At 41.7% G+C, this 14,592-nt stretch overlaps 1 protein-coding gene across 11 annotated transcripts in view; it reads left to right on the top strand.

The window, feature by feature from the left end:
* The window catches only part of ZBTB20 (zinc finger and BTB domain containing 20), a 492,314-nt gene that overhangs the window by 128,899 nt on the left and 348,823 nt on the right, over window positions 1-14,592 (top strand). The gene's annotated exons all lie outside the window — the stretch shown is intronic.

The raw sequence follows: 14,592 nt of genomic DNA, 5'->3' as shown, positions 1-14,592 counted from the left end.
AAGATTCTCTTTTATTGCTCTTACCCCCCCCAGTTTCTTATTGGCTTATTTTAAGAGAGAGCATTTATGAGGGAAACTCTAGCACAGTAGGAGTATTTTTGTCACTGTTCTAGGACAGGTCCATGCAGTGTGATGCATCTGGGCCACGTGCAGTCCAGAGGTGGCAGCTGTTACCTGGGCAGCTGCAGGACAGACAGACCCATCACACGGAACGAACTGGCTCCCTGGTTGCCCAGCATCCCAACCATACTGGCTGAGCAGTCAGCAGAGAAGCCATAAGGTGTGTCTGCTACCCAGTGGGAAATGTAGGCAGGGTCATTGTAAGGAGATGGTAGAGGGTTGGCAGTGAATATTTTGGGGGCTCTTGAAGGTATAATAGAAGATGTAAGGTGAAGATTGCTCTGTGGGGAATGCAAGGAAAATCTGAGGTGTGATATAAGGATGCTAGAGAAAGATGAGGTTAATAAAGTGAGGAGAAACACAGGGTATAGCGGTGACTAGGAGGGATGAGGCCACATTAGTAAACAGAAAATGTTAGTGGTTACCTGCTCACTTGGGGCACTGCTCTCCTAGGCTGTCTGGCATTGAATGTCCAGGAGAACTGAGCCACTAGGGATGCAGACATTTAACATCATTGTTTTCACATAGTTTGCAATCTAGCTAGGTGTAGCTACCCAGGTTCTTCAGATTTTTGGGAGGTGGTTGCTAATCCTGAAACCCTAATTGGGAGATTTATACTGGAGATGGGATAGGCTAGCAGTCAAAGAAAGTACCTTCTGTCTCTCACATTCTTGAACACGATGCAAAGCATACACAGAGTCAAGAATGATGCTCAAATGGGGGAAGAGTGATGCAGACTTAGAGGCAGGAGTCTGATTGATTCCATATTCCTCTCCAGACTTCGTGTGGTCTGGAGTAATCGTCCAGGGAAGGAGAGAATTGAGTGCCTACATACTTTTGAGGATATGAGTCTTAGACCTTGCTCATTTTGTCAATAATGATAATACAGCTTTCCTACCCTTGAAGTACATTGTGAGGATATATGCATTAAAAGATGTGAGGCTTCTGTATCCTGTGGTAAAGAATCCAAAAGCAGTACTGTAGACAGGTAGGAGAATCAAACCAGTGGTCCATCTGGTCAAGCATCATCCTGTTAAATGTCTTCAGCTGCAGTAGAGGGAGGCACAAGAAATCCGAAATTATAATAGTGGAACAACCAATATTTTCAGTAGTGATCTTGAAAGTAAGTAAGAATTTTTTAACTTGTATTTCGTAGGAGCTTGTGCATCTTTAAAAAAATAGTTTTAAGAAATAAAATATGCCGCACTAAACTAATCCTAGAGCTAACGAACAGGCATTGGGACTAGCAGCTTTTGCTATTACCTACTGCTTATTATTGTTATTATTATTATTTCTTTTTAATTATGCAAAGTGCTAATCAGTTTGATTATGCACAGTGCTAATCAGGTTAATTATGCAAAGTGCTAATCAGTTATTCTCCAAGCACACGAGGAGAGCAGAGGTGCTGGCAGTGAATGGTGGTTCTAGATGGGGGTAGTCACGGCAGTCATTCCTTATTAAAAGAGGAGTAGGTGAGATGACAGGGGTTTCTGCTTCCATTAAAAAGTAAATAAAAAAAAAAAAAAGCAAGCCATGAGGGTGATGGTTCTGGTGGGGTAATGTCTTCTTTCACAGCAAGGCAGACTTTTTTTCCAAGCCAGCTCATGCTGTTGGCTAATTTCTGTAGGAGTTTGAGTGCACTGATTTGGGCAAATATATTGCAGAGGAGTCTTTTAATGGGTGGGGTACAAGTTGTCCCGCTTGGCAAGTCAGGATGCTTAACTAGAAAATCATAAATTAAGGGAGTTTGCTCAATCTAATGTAGAGCCACTTTTTAAGCACCGGTAAGTAGAATACTGACAATGTTACATGAATGGCAGTTGATCATATGTTTGTGTGGCTGAAGGTACTGCAGGAGCATACAAAATGCATTTCTTTCAGTGTAATGCCTCTACAAGCTGTAAGAACGTAGGGTGCCTTATCAGTGGAATGTACGTTAGGCTGCGTTTCCTCTTCAGCGCTAAATTGTAAACTAGAATTTTGTGTTCCTGTGAAACAGGATCTGTTTTCAGTAAGCTGTGTTCTTCTGACAATTACTGAAGATGCAGTGTGTGCCTCTTACTACGCTCAGTGTTGAATATCTAACCAGTATTCTTTATTTGATTATGCTTCAGTGTTGGTGTGGGATACATAAGCATTACTTTTTTCAGTTAGTAATGGAGATGACATTCCCAGAGCAGAGAGCTACTTGCTTGTAAAAGTCTTGGGCAAAGGATCTTAAGAGATTTTTGAAGTCATTAAAACAAAAGACCGCTCCTGTATAAGGCCATCAGTACTAAAAGGTTACTGCACCAAAAATGCAAGAGAAATTTTCCTTGAAAAAGTAATCATTGAAGGTGCTTACTTATAGGGAGTCATGACAAATTTTCAATTATATTTAAGGTAGGAAGGAAAGCAATTTTCCTTCCGTAATTTATGGCTTAAATCAGAGCCTGAACAGTAAGAGTATTATTGCCTTCTTGGCTTTGTGACTTCTCCACAAGACACTGACCCTCAAACCAAGTTTGCCAGCAGATGTGCAGTCACAAATGCTCATCTATTCTTATAAATTCATTCTGGTGTTAGAAACCTAGATATACCAGTGGTCCACCATCAAGTCTGGTGCCTTAGATCTGGAGGAGGGGAGTATGTGATGCAAATACTCTGAAGCGAGAGGGAGGTACACCAGACACCAGTGTCCTGAGACTTTGAATGTTCCATGTCTGACCAGAATCCTCTGAAATGAACGCACAGCTTCCCGTAAACTGATGGTGAATCAGGTCATTGCTACCTTTAGGTGCTGCTCCAGAAGAACTCGGTTTGTTTGCATCAGACCTAAATTTGACTTTAACTAGTCCATTCCACAACCAGACTACTTCCATAGATTTACTATTTTGCTTTCATTTATTGTCAGTGGCTCTGGTGCCTGTTTGCTCTTTCAGGGCACTCTCTGATGAGACACAATAAGAGAGTGTGTATGATCTACCAAAACAGGAGGAAAACTCCAACTTCATGTGATCCCTTAGCATCACACAGCCTTGCAGGAAACAGTTGCTTGCTTAGATTGCTGTACTGACAGAAGAGTGGCAGTCACACACATTCTGGATTATTTCTCTATCTTTTGCAGGCTGGGCATGTTATATCAGAAGGGAATTAGTTTGAAAGTTATTGTGATGCCTTAGGTATATTCTTTGCTGTCATCCACATCTTTTCAAATGGGAATTTAATCCTGTGGAAAGGAAACCCCAAAGTTTTTGTATTTCCCCTGTGTATTTAAAAGCTGTTGTAGAGTCAGAGGACCCTTGAAAGGCCAATAGCATAAACCACACACCATAGTATTGCATGTTAGAAATGTAAATCTACCTGAGGCATAATCATAACCTCTGTTGAATTTCACCATCTCAGATGGCTGGCCTTCTGATGAGTTGGTGAGCTAGAAAGTGAGAAAACTCACATTCTGCTCCCTTTTCTGCTGCTTTCTTTGTAACCCTGCTAAATGGCATTACCTTGCTCTGCTTTAGTTGTTCTTGATGGTAAAGTACGGATAATGATACGGACCTAATGCAGTGGAGGCGGTTCTAAGGAAAATGTATTGTTTGCAAAGTGCTTTGGTATCTCTGGATTGAAGAGGTTATAGAAGTGCAGTGTGCTATGGGGAGTTATCTGTGTTATTAAGCATCAACAAACTTGTGATACTGTGTAAAGTAGTGCAAGGTAACACCAAAATAGTTTGTGTAGTTTCCGAAAAAGTGAAATAAGTGGATGGAGACAACTCGGTTGCCTTGACATTAGGCCAATGGGTTAGCAACAAATGAAGAAACCCCAATAAAGAAATCTGTGCTTTAAGAAGCAGGTCTCAAGTGAACAGAGAACTCATTTGCTTGTATGGCAGAAAGTCATTTCTTCAAAGCTCCTTTTGCATCTTCTTGAGGACCTGGTCTTCAGAGGTGCTGGCTAAATGCTACTCAGCTCTGTAGAAGCTGTCTGCTCATTGGCATTCACAGAACTGGGAGCTGGTGGGGAATTAATAACAAAAAGATTTTAAACGTTCAGCCTGACCTTTTAAAGTTACTGACCTGCATTCAGGTTACAAATACACAGCAATTTTCTTTTGAGCTGCAAAGACTCTAAATGTTAAATCAGTAACTCGATCAGACTAGCAGCCCTTCTCCTCTGTGTTCACTCATGCCCAGCTGCCATGACTGGAGTAAAGGAACAAGAAAACTATCTAAACACACCCATATCTTACTGTGACACAAGTACTTGGAAGAAGCCTCACTGACATAAACTAACACAAAGTGACACTTTGTTTAAAAAGTTGTTTTGAATGTCTTCTTCCATTGATCTTCTGCGAGGGAGATAAATAAACACTGTGTGTGGTGCAGCCAGGCTGAGTATTTTTGCCTCTGTGAGTGTTTATACATTCTCTGGTGGTTGGTTGTATTGGTGTTTGTTGACTAAATTCCAGACCTGTATGTTTGTAATGTATACATTTACGGGAGCCGTGCAGTTTGGGGAGTATGGTTAGGGTAGTGCTTTTTATGAACACAACCAGATGAATAGTGGGTAGATTTTTTTTTTTTTTTTTTTCCCCCCTCCTTCCAGAGTAGTGAATTAGTCTTTGTGCTCCCCATGCTGCTGTGGCAGGCGCTTTAGTTAAGCAGAACTTTCTGTACTCGGATTAACTCAGGTAGGTGCGTGAGGAAAACCACGTAGGATTTGTCTGGTAGGGATCAAGTTAGTTTAGCTCTTCATCTCATTAAGAAACAGGTCTGTTGGGCTCTCTGTTTGGTGATGATGAGGATGGTGCATGTTTTCTCTCGTGAGGAAGTGACTAAAGTTATTGCAGATGCCAAAATTCCTGGTGGCAGAGACCTCTCCTGCCCCTCTGTTCTGGCTTCACAGTTCTTCCCCTTGTCTCTGAACAAAATCTTCCCTTTTTCACTTGCTGTTGTTGCCAGCATCTCAATCCCTAGGACCGTGGTGGGAGTGGTTAAAAGATTTTGGGAACTGGTGCAGGTGCTGCTTCTTCGTCCACCAAACTGAACGGGTGTAGCTTCCTGAACATAATGTTACGTGTAGGAAGAGTTCAGTTAATCAGTCACCATTCCTCCTATTAGGCAGCACTTTCCTTGAACCTGTGCTTCTGCTGTGTTTGTGCGAGTTAAAATTACATGTTTCTGGTGTTCCGAATTGCTTAAAGGCTGCCTAGTGTTTTCCTTCTTGCTCTGTCTCATGCACCTTACCTGCATTTATTAGATGCAGGTTTTGCTCTCTTGAAGTTACCATTACAACAACCTCTCATTTGCTTTAACCATTTGTAGTTAGTTTTATTGGCTTTAACCATAGTTTTTTAGGAGAGCTTCTTCTGCTGCAGGTGTGCTCTTTACAGATCTGATGCTGGAGGAGAATACCTGGTTTTGCCCATGCTAAAATGTTCTGGTAACATCTTCTAAGAATTCTTTTGCCTTCATGGTTTGGAATGATGCTTTGAAAAAAAACAGCTGAATAACCTTTGTGGCAGGGAGGTATTTTTTCCTTTTCTTCTTGACACTTGTGCATCTTGCCACCCTGACGATAGCTGTTCTATGAAAATAAGGAGGACCTACTACCATTACCAGCTTCTTAATTAACTCAAGAGGCAGAGGTCTGTCTGGTGGGCCTGAAGGTTGCCGTACTGTTGATGACCACAAAGCAGATTCTCTTTTTCGCTTGGCTGTTTGAAATTATTTGAAATTCCAGGGAATTAAATACACTAAAAAAGGTGAAAGAATATTTTGCTTATCTAAAGTCAAATCTGTGAATACTGGAATTAAAGTTGACAGAGCAGCCTTAATTCAACTTCCCTATGCTTTTCCAGATTTTAGTGACGTGATCACAAGCTGTTTTCTGTGGGAACTAATCTTCTCATAGTACACCTAACGGACCTGGTCTGAGGTTGAATAGAGGTTCTTTAGTAAGAGGCTATTTTCTTTAAGAACAATTGCCTCTCTTACTGCAAACACTGGAAAATGTTTAATATATGAGGCAGGAGATAGCAGAAAAAGAGAGGGTGCTCTTATTCTCAAGATTACGGTGAGAGCATGCATGTGCTTAAAGCAAAAAATGTGCTTGAATTGAGTTGCTTGTAAAATCAGACATCTTTAGGTGGTTACAAAGAAAGATAGTATTTCTGCTTTCTCTTCCCAGTTCACTTACTCATTTTAACCCTTCGCTATTTCTACCTTTTAAAGCATTTTGTTCATTTTTCTTTAAAGTAGAAATAAAGTCAATACCAGTAGTAGCAGCCTACCCTGGTCTTGACTTCTTTCTCATCACTTTGCTAGTATACAAAAGGCTTTCTTTTCTTCTTTTTTTATTCCCCATAAAATACTAATTTCCAGGATTTTGACTTTCAGTTGGTAGGAAGTGCACTGTGTTCGACATTATTCACTGACAAAAGTGCACACAACTTTTCCTGACACTTTGACAGTTTAGTTGGAGATGCTGCTCTAAGTAGAATGTGTCTGTCTGTAGCCAGGTCCATTTTCTGAGCACTGGGAATTCAGCTGTTTTCTCGTGAATTCTTCTTTTCATATTTTATTACTAAGAAGAGAACACAAAGAGTGCTTGTTTCTTTCTTTCTCTCTCTCTTTTTTTTTTTTTCTTCCCTCCAGTTGACACAATCAGTATTATTTGAAGGAAAAAATTACACACAGAATGGGAAATAGGGTGGGAAAATGTAATAGGATCTGCAAATCTTTTCTGTCTTGTCTGAGTAAATGAGAGCTGATGAGAGATGCAGCACAATGAGGGCTAGGGAATGCTAGCTGAACTAGTATATAAAGATTGTTTCATTTTGCTTCATTTTATTTTACTGTATTGAATTTGAAAGGGAAAATTGCAGCGGACAGGAAAGTTTGCTGTGGAAACACCTTGGGTTGCCGTACCCTTGACGTGAACCTGGGCAAACATGAAAAGGAACGTTAAATAAAGTGGTGTATGAATTGTGTAGGTGTGCTTCTGAAGCTACTTTCTGAAGAATGCCCTTTCACAAGGAGTGGCCCTGCCTCTAGGTTTATTCTGCTGTTTCTGTTTTAATCACTTTTCCTGTCCGCTTAAGTTATCAATTTGGTAAAGGTTTCACTGTGGTTTTTTTTTTTTGTGATTTGAGGTTTTTTTTGAGCCAAAACCATACTGATTTTCAGGCATATGCTTTGCAGGATTATGTGGCAACGTCATTTTTGCAGGCAGACTGGAAGGAGATTATTTCTTCCCCCATTTATGTTCACCCTAAAGGTTCATCTCACCTTTTCAAATTAGTATAATGCAAGCTAGGACAGAACTTAGGGGAACTTAGTCCTAGGCAGGATACTACTACAGCAATGCACTCATCAGTAGACAATTTTACCTTGCGTGTTACAAGCTGTGCTTTTATCCAACTGGAGTGACTGCACATCGCTTGCTGCAAGGAGGAATTGTAGTTAAAATCAGGTGTGAGTCCGTTTAATCTGGAAAGTTGTATTTTGCAAATGATTATGCTACTTTAAGCATGGATAATTCCCCAAAAATGGGGAAGATAGGATTTTTTTTTTTTCTTCTAAGTCCAAGTCAGTCATGGAGGTCTGAAACAGTGCAGCAGGAACCGCAAACATTCCTGCATAATGTCTCTGACAACACAGATTATAAGATTTGAAACTCCTGTAGGAGCCGCTACTCTTGGGAGAGATCTGTGATGATAAAACATATAAAGATTAAACTTTTTTTCTAATCTAAATAAGCAAATTATAATGTTCAGAACTAAGTTTCAACATCATGTCTTCAGAGCCCAGCTGGTGTGACCCCAAGGCAGGTTCATGTCGTGAGCAGATTTAAGACTCTTCCCTTGGAAAAGTTTTTTAACTTGTAGATTTTTATGATACAGGCATGCTTGGAAAGCATTTCCCTGGCAAGCAGTTTGCTTTGTACACTCATTCGCTTACCAAAGTCCCCCAGACTGAAGAGGCTGGGGTAGGGTTGGTGGGCATGGGAAAAGAAATGAAGGCGGATAGTTTTACTTTCCCCCAAGCGAAAGGATGGTTTAATAGCATTGTGTAGTGTCTTCTGCCACTCTGAGGGCAAGGGAGAGATTGGGTATTTTTTAATCATCCCCAACCATTACTAGAGAACACCTCTCCCTCTTAATGGAGATCTGACAAGTGCAAGGGTATCCATAGGGAAGTGAGTGTCTCTGGATGTGACTCATTCCAAGGAGCATCACTTGAGCTCAGTATCTAAAATCCGGGTGTTGCTAAGTGCCATGGATTTACATTGCTAGTTTAAGCACAATCCATTTTTTCCTTGGCTGTGGTTTTGGAGGTGGAAGGATTCCTTGCTTTTTTTTTTTTTTTTCCCCCAGGTAAACTGCATACACTCAGACAGGTAAATATCAGATAACGGAAGTGAAGAAAAATGACAAAAACAAAAGTTCTTTCCTCTCTCGGAGCGGGTAGTACACGGAAGAGGGAGGCAATGTTCCTGCTGTGATGAGTATATGTAATGGCTACACAGCATTAAGAACAGATCTGAGAATTTAAAAGCTGGTTGAAATCCAGAATGGATTGGGGTTTTTTGGGGGTGGGGTAAGGAAGAATGCTATACGGCAACCAATCTTTTCTGCAAATTATTTCAGTCTAAGTCTTTATGCTGTGTAGTCTGAATAGCTATCCTATCTCATATACAATAGTAATTCAAGGAATATTCTTTTTAGCAGAATAAACAAATTTTTGCTGCTTGAAGTGTGAAATGCTTGTACTAGTAAATTCCACAGACAGCTTCCTCCCCCCCCCCCCCCCCCCCAATATAGTTTTGTCTGATTATACAACCTTGAAAGTTTAAAATTGACTGGTTTACTGTAAGAAGCATTAAGTAAATGCAATCTCTCTATTTTTAATAACAGTAGCTCAAATTTCATGTGAGATCACACTAGTCCTCCAGTGTAATTAAGTTTATGGTTTTCTTCTGCACTTCAAATGCCTGTGATGTGCAGTTAATAGTATTTTTCAGACAAGTATTAGGACACCTCAGCAGCGATGCCAATGTGGGCTGGTGTCTATCAGCAGTGCAGACACCACAAAGTAATGGAAATTGCAAGACACTCTGCTATAATTTGTCTAAAAATATGCATGACAGCAAAGCTTTTTTTTACCTGAGTTTAGAAAGTGATAAGGCTCTGAATTAGAGTGAAGCTTCACAAATGAATCGGGCATGAAACAAGATTTTCAAGTTTGGCTCTAAGTCCGGTGTGTATTGAGAGTGAAGTATGGCTGAATATCAGAGATCTTCTGCATCTTAGATTTTGTATGACTGTACCTCGAGTCTGGTTTATGCTGCATAAATTTTAACTGTAAGCTGATATAAGATGGCATAGGGAGTATTGGAGAAAAGCTTTGGATAAAATTTTAATCTGTGTACATATATATACACACACACACTTTTTGTTTGTTTAAAGGAATTGTGGTTTTTCAGTGCAAGAGCATTTTTTTTTTTATTTCTAAGGAAAGAAAATTATACTAAAGATGCCTAAGAATTCCAATGAAATGGCCTGAAATTATCAGAACAAAGTATTTCATTAAATTGAAATTAGTGGAGATGTTTATTTCAAAGAGGTTTTGATTTTCAAATGTTTTGAAGATGAAGGCCAAAACGTTGAATTCACGGGGAGGAAGGATGTATCTGACTTGCCTCCATCCGACACTCTTGTTAAACGCTGCAAGTTAATTAGCTAGGTTTGGATGTAGAGCTAGATCTGCGTTTGCAGTATGTGTCACAGCTCTATAAATCAGAACAAAATCTGATTATTCCAGTATCTTGGAATGTCTGGGCCTGAGTCTGCAGCATCAAGATTTTGGGAGTCTTGAGGTTCAGCTGGGTTGTGTATAGACGTGTTGGAATTGAACCCCTAATCCCTTTCTGAAACAATCCCTTCTGATATGGTAGTACTCTCAGAAGCATTGACAGTAATGGTAAAGTTCTCACATGTCAAAAAATCTCTCCTCTAGCAAGCTTGCTTTATGTAGGTGTTTAGGGACACAAGAAAGACCAATAGGTAATATGTGGGGCAGCTTCTCAGTGACTTTCTTTTCAGCTCATGAGCTCACTCCTGTGCAGTGCTTAGCTGTTTTGTGGGGACGGAAGATCTGGAAAATCTCTGGCAGGTAGCCATAAACTAGCCCTTCCCTTCCTTTCTTAAAACAGCACATTCAAATACTAACCAACTGTTTATTCTGTTCATGCAAATTTTTGCCCATGCAAATTTAGGCTGCAGGTTTCCTTCGTTACACATTAAGAGGTTGGAATGTCCTTCTGAGTGGGAAAGAATAACAAGGATAGTTTAGCAGCACCATCTTTTTTTTCTGTTTTCTCCTTAATCAAACGAGCATCACACAGACTTCAGCGAGACCACTGCGTCAGTGAGGACGACAGGATTTGGCCCCACAGGTATTAACTCATGTCAATCCTACGGGGAGCTTTCTTTGCCTGCTGTCTGCCTTTTAGGGGACTGATGGGGGCACGAAACAGAGTGGCTGGGACAGGCCATGGGAGAACCTGCCATGGCTTCAACTGTCCATCCCTCACTGGGAACTGCTGGTTGACATTCGAGAGAACATGCTTTGTATGAGAAAGTGATGAGTGAATGGAAATTAAAACAAAAGGGTTGAAAATAGAGCTGTAATCAATCTAGCCCAGTATCTCAATAAACCAGGGATGTTTTTTCATAGTGAATTTGGGGCAGATATTGCAGCAAGTGCCACGATAGTGGGGTCTTCCCCCACTCCCTCCTCCCCTTCCATTAAATCTACATTTGGAAGGTGGATGGTGCTGACTCATAAATTAAATTGGAGTAATACATACAGTGTATATATATTTCTGTCACTTTGTCTCAAATTAAACACGAACCTTCTCCCCTGACAAGATGATAGAAAAGTTAATTGCTCGCCCTGGCTTTAAATTGGAATTTGAATTTGCAAAATGCTAAAGGTTTATGAGATCTAAATCATGAGGAGCTTAAATTACATTCCTGTGATAAAATATTAATAAATCAATTAAAACATAAGCCGAGTATAATATTACTTTTTTTGTAGGAACCTTGAACACAATAATTCATTAGAGTGTGCAGTAACAATTATTGTATCTTTTTTAATTTTCTTTTTTATTAGTTTTTTTTTTTTAAACTGGGGAGAAGGCAACATCAGATGGGAACACACCACACAATGGTGGAATATTATCCCAGTACCAAATCTAGTCATCTAGTAACGACGCACACACATACAAAAGCATCTGAGCACCCTGAACTCCACACATTGCATCATAGCTCCAGTGTAACAAGATTTGTTCCCTGAAAGCTAGGGGCTGCTTCTCCCCTTTCCACCATGGGAAGGAAGGGCTATGCACAGGAAGAAGGAAAGAAATCTTAACTGTTCCTGCCTTTTTTTTTTTTTTTTTTTTTTTCTCCACCCCCCTGCCTCTTCCCATGCCATTTTATTCTTTTCTTATTCTCCTTCTATTCTCCTTTCCCTTTCTGGGTACAAGATTGTATGATTTCAAAAATTCAGAGACCTTTCTGTAAAACTGGCCTGAGTTTTGTGTTGGGGAACCTAGGCTAGAATTGGATTTTGTTACTAGATTTTCAGTTATGTTGTGAGCAACTCTCACAGCTCTAATCTTTACATAACCCATTTCTGTGTACTATATAAAGAGCACTTCAGGCACAGTATGAAACTTAGTTATTATTTGAGGAAGGAGGTGTTATGCTAGCTCAGCATGCATTTCTTATATGCAAACACTAATACACAAGGAATGCAATTATTACATATACCTGCACACCTCTAGTGCCTGTGAAGGTGCAGACTCCTTCGTCAAGTGCTTTCTACCTTCTGCGAAATGACTGGACTGCATGTCTGATACAGCTATGCTTGGTAAAGGGTCTAATTGCTATTATTACACTATTTGTGTTGAATTCTTGAAATGCTATTTAGTACCAATTACACGTCAGTGCCACACTGGCAGCTCTGGGGACTGAAGTCTGCCGTAGGTATCTGTAGCGTCGGTACCGCGGCCGGGCGTGCTCTGCCCACCCTCCCCTGCGCCCCAGCGTCGTGCACAGCCATCGCTCCTGCCAGCGTTGAAGGATCTACTGCGGCCTCGCTGATTTTTGCTAGTTGCAGGCAAGACTGCTGCTTGTCGTGCCCCCTCCTCCTGCAAAGCATCTGTGCCGCAGCCAAGGGATTTTTCACTGAACTAGGGAATTTCAACAGAAGCCCAAGCGGGGTCCCCCTCTTAGGGGATGAGTGGCCAGGAGAGGAGAGGACTGGGCAGTGTGCAGCAGGGAAGGGGTGCGCAGCTGCTGCTCCCCCCCTCCGCCTGCTAGCAGCCTGCAGCCATCTCGCTCGCAGCCGTATGGGGCAGCTGCCGTTGGCCAGCTGAAAGCAGTTAGGGCCAGAGTCAGCTGGGGAAAACAGCCAGAAGAGATCCAGGAGCAGGTGGTGGTTTGTGCTTCTAACCACCTGTCTGAGTAACGCTTTCCTGGACTGCCCAGAAGCTACGGCAGGCTCCGGTTTCCCCTGGATGGGGGATCCCTCATGGTGCCCAGGGCCCTCCCTGTGGTGAGACCATAACCAGTGGGTTCAAGGGTCCTGCTTTACTGTGCTCCTGGCTGTCCTAACTTGGGAGTGACTTCAACTTACAATTAAACCTTAGTTTCCTCAGGCTCTTCCATTAGCCGTCCCTCCGCTGGTGAGAGCAGTCAGGGTCTGTGGTAGTGATGCAGAATATAATAAAACTCTGTGTTTCTAAGCACATGTACCATGTCAGTACTGCTAAGCTCCTCATCAATATTAAAAAATCAGTTGTTAGGTTTTTTTTATATGCATTGCTTTTCATTATCCTCTTTTTAAGAAGGGGGATGTGGGAAAAGTCACTTTCCACCAGCTCTCAGAGTCATGTAGCAAGCCAGTGGCGGAGATTCAAGTAGACTACACGTCTTCCAACAGTCCACTCTTGCACTGAACCTCACCAGAATTGGAGAAATGCCAAAGACTGTGACTCCTGTTCATCAGGAAGTAGGAGCTCATTGAGCTTGTTTTATGCAGACTGAGAAGCAGCTATCAGATGTGATTAGCTTCGTGTGGCTACCAAAATGAGCTAGCATTTAAGCCAACAAGCTAAAACTGAAGGCCTCATATCACCAGGATGGTCTTATCTTCCTTATTATGATTTTTGTAGTAATAGATTGTTGAGGGTTGACCAGTGTTGTTTTTTCATGGCACTTGGTAATTGCATTTACTCAATAGATTCCATACTTCAAAAATTATGTCCTAGAGTGTGATGACTGAATCTTTGTGAGCATTCCTGTAAATAAATTTTAAAAATTGGATTAGTTGAAGTTTGTGTTGATGGAGGGAGGTGTTCCAGATTTTTCTTGTGTACTGGGATGATTTCCAGCAGAAGCTAAGAAAACTTTTAATGACAAGTTTTTTGTCAGTGGTATCGTTCTGTGAATTACAGGAGTTACACTGGGGAAGTGCTATCTCTGTGGCATGCTATCCTTGCTGTGGGGGGAAAGTAGACTATATGCACAAGAGCATTGTTGCCTCCTGCCCCCATCCTCCCCAGAGGTGGAAATTTATTTTAGCCCTGGGTGCTGTCAGGTATTTGAGGTAGTGAATTGAGGCTGGAGTGTTGGCTCATAAAAATGGAGAGGAGGGCAGGGACCAGCCAGTGCCAGTACAGGTGGTACCCTGCAGCTTTGAGGATCATCCTGTCCAAAGCTTTCCTTGCCTGCCCTGCATGGGGATCACCATCCCTTCTTTAGCCCTGCCCCAGGGAGGCAGCCTGTGGGTGGATGGATGGATGGATGGATGGATGGACGGACAGACGCTACGGGAAGGATTTCCATGCCTGTTGGGGGCACTGAGGTTCTTGTCGACGATGGTAAACACGATTTGGCTCCCGTGCTCTCGTAATCAGGCTTACTCGCGCTGAAACAGAGATTGCTCTATTGCAGTGCCAGGCCTCTAGCAATACCAACTGTTAAATAATAAACAGGCCCTGGTTGTTGGCAGCGGCTCCCTGGCCCCCCCGCCCCTGCCAACATGGAGTGCCCATTTTCTGGGTTTACCTGCCCGCCTGTGCTCTAAAGCACAGACCAGCGCCCGTGTTCGGTGGAGGTGGAAGCAGCACAAAGACATCAGTCTCTGTCTAATCTGCTTAGTTTATTATTCTCCAAGGACCTGGGGTGATATAGCAAACATGCAGTGCTTTGGCAGCACTAACAATGGCTGTGCTGTCGTTCTAGATAATATTACAGACTTTTGCCTAATGCATGGGATATTTTTTTCCTCTCTTCATCTGCCTGTTCTTTAAGGGCTTCTTTTCTTTCCTTTTTTTTTTTTTTTTTGAGGGGTGGGGTAGCTGCTGGGAGGGACTAATTCCTCCTTAATCAGCTCTGTTTTTTCCTGTAAATTAAAAAAATTA

Source organism: Strix uralensis, chromosome 2 (assembly GCF_047716275.1).
Source record: "Strix uralensis isolate ZFMK-TIS-50842 chromosome 2, bStrUra1, whole genome shotgun sequence".
Taxonomy (NCBI): domain Eukaryota; kingdom Metazoa; phylum Chordata; class Aves; order Strigiformes; family Strigidae; genus Strix; species Strix uralensis.
Note: the sequence above shows the minus strand (reverse complement) of the source record. Positions and strands in the feature narration are given on the sequence as shown.